Source organism: Lepidothrix coronata, unplaced genomic scaffold (assembly GCF_001604755.1).
Source record: "Lepidothrix coronata isolate B3197 unplaced genomic scaffold, Lepidothrix_coronata-1.0 Scaffold211, whole genome shotgun sequence".
In the NCBI taxonomy this organism is placed as follows: Eukaryota; Metazoa; Chordata; class Aves; order Passeriformes; family Pipridae; genus Lepidothrix; species Lepidothrix coronata.
The window spans coordinates 1488120-1490490 of NW_016690391.1; the positions used below are offsets into that span (position 1 = coordinate 1488120).

Below are 2371 nucleotides of genomic sequence, written 5' to 3' on the forward strand. Positions count from 1 at the left end.
TGTTATTCACGTGTTTTCCCAAACCAGTTCTTTTTACCTTTGATATTTCATGGACAACCTCTTAAGACGGTCAAATAAGTGAAATAAGTTTAATAAGTCAAATAATTCAAAAAACCTCTGAGACAGCCCAGGTGGGCCCAGACCACCTTTTCTAGTATAAACCTTTGCAGGTCAGTGGTTATTTCACCAAACTATAAAAATCATATCATAGCTCACCCTTAAATTAAAATTATATCATAGCTCACCCTTAAATTAATTTTTTCAGGCTTTCTAGGGTATCTCAAAAAGAATTTATATTATTTCTTTTACATTTACAAGCACCTAGCCACGGGTTTGCTCCCCTTCTACAACAGATTTTTGTGGTTGCATGGAAAATTCACCATTGCATGGAAAATCCACCAAAGCACCACGAGCACCCCACAGGTATCACATGCACAGTCACATCACAACGATTCATCATTTCCCTACACAACAATACAAGACTGAAACCTCCCCTGAAGGGCAGGGAAATGTAGGTAGAGGTGCTTGATTTTTGAAATAATTCCTACAAAGAGCTTCCAGTGGAGCTTTGTGATGCTGAGGGCAGTGAGTTCAGTCGCCCAACTCGATTAAAATCTCTCCAATTCGGAATTCCCCTCCCCATTTTTGTGGGTTTACAATCATTTTTTCCAGTTTGGAGTAAAAAAAAAAAAAAAAAACAAAAGCAACACCTGTTTTCTGTCCCCTGCCACTGAGTGAAAACCCCTTTTCTAATGGGAAAATGAGTCAGGTGGTGGCTGGGCAGGGAGGTTTCAGTGGGTGGCACAGGCTCAGTCCCCGGGGAGCGCTTGAACCCGCCTGCCCAAGCGGAACCTGGGGAGCACAGGAGTGGAAAACAACCACCTGGATCAGAGTCAGCCAGGGCACCAACTGTTCCCGTGGAAGATAAAGGGCAACCCCCGGGAGAGAGGGGGAAAAAACCCCACAACAAACAAACCCCTTCCTCGAGCAGCTGCAGGAAGGAAACCCGGTCGTGACGGGGAGGTGAGTTGGGCAGTTGGGGGGCGGCTTTTTGGGGGTTCTCTGGGATCAACTCGAGCACCAGGAGAGGAAAACTCCTCCACTCGTTGTAAACAACGAACTTCTCGCAGAGGAACTCGTCAGGAACTTGTTTCCAGCTACACCCTGGCTCCTCTGGGACTGCCCCGGGCCGAATTCCGGGCTCGGCCGAGGGGAGAACAGAGGGGTGCAATTATGGAATAACAGGTGAGGAGCAACAGCCACAACGGGCCAAAAGCTCGTGTTTCAGGTGAGTTGCAAGGTGAGGGAGAAAAGCAGTCCCTTCTTAAAAGTCTGGGCTCACTGCTATAATCATTAAAGGGGTTTGAGTGGGGGTTTTGTTTTTCTTTTAAAAGACCTGTTGGAGGGTAAGCCTGGCACGTTCTGTGGCACTGACCTGCCACACTCTCATCGCTGTGGGGGCCCTGAAAAGCCTCATCTCCTTTTTGCCTCTCTGCTCTGCAAGTTGTCTGTGGAATGGTCTAATCTTGCTGCAAGTTTTAGGACCTCTCACACAGCTGGGCCCCGGCGGAAACACAACCCCAGCAGCACCACGGCTGGAGAATCACCACCTTCTTTCTAGAGACTTCTCAATGAAAGGAAAATAAGATCTACTTTGCCTGCTTTCAGTTGTGGTCTGACTCAACAGGAGAAAAAAAGGGATGTTTTTTACATCCCCACGTGACTAAGAACGGGCATTTTAAGGTCACGACCCTCCAAGGGCAGGCCCACAAATGAAAGTTCTTCAGGATGTTCCTCCCGAGCTTGTGAATGTTCAGGTGCTCTTTCAGTGACCAAACTGAAAGCAGGGACACGAGTAAACGTCTGATGGTGAGTGATGGGCAGTATGGGGAATTTAATTGCTTTGCAGGGGAAGAAAACCCTCCTAAAAATCCCCATATATAATGGGGGACTCCATTATTGTGACAGATACTCAAACATGAGGACTGGCTTTATCAGAGTTTACATTTTCCTTCCAGTGTAAGGCATAAAGGTACAAACTCTTTATCACCTGTGGGATTTTACTTGTCTAGAATTGACCTCTGACTGTAATTCTTCAAAAGTTCATCAGGCTTTCACCCAATCTCCAGTTCATTAAAGTGCCCTCAGGACTCAGCGACTTCAGTGGCATCAAAAAGCCAGATTTTCTGTGTATTAAAATGTGGCAAGATCACAGATTGTCCCAGAATTACACTGAAAAAAAAAACTGGGATATGGAATCCCTCTTCAAATAAACCCATTCCAAAACTTCTGTCCAGGCACATTATCACAAAAAAAATAATAATAAAAAAGTTATTTTTGCTAAAAGTAAACATTTTTCTACATGTTAGAC

At 45.3% G+C, this 2371-nt stretch overlaps 1 long non-coding RNA gene across 1 annotated transcript in view; it reads right to left on the minus strand.

The window, feature by feature from the left end:
- The window catches only part of LOC108506266, a 4260-nt gene that overhangs the window by 754 nt on the left and 1135 nt on the right, over positions 1-2371 (minus strand). Inside the window, exon 2 of the long non-coding RNA XR_001877745.1 lies at positions 2051-2186. This is a non-coding gene — a long non-coding RNA (uncharacterized LOC108506266). The remainder of the gene's footprint in view (positions 1-2050; positions 2187-2371) is intronic.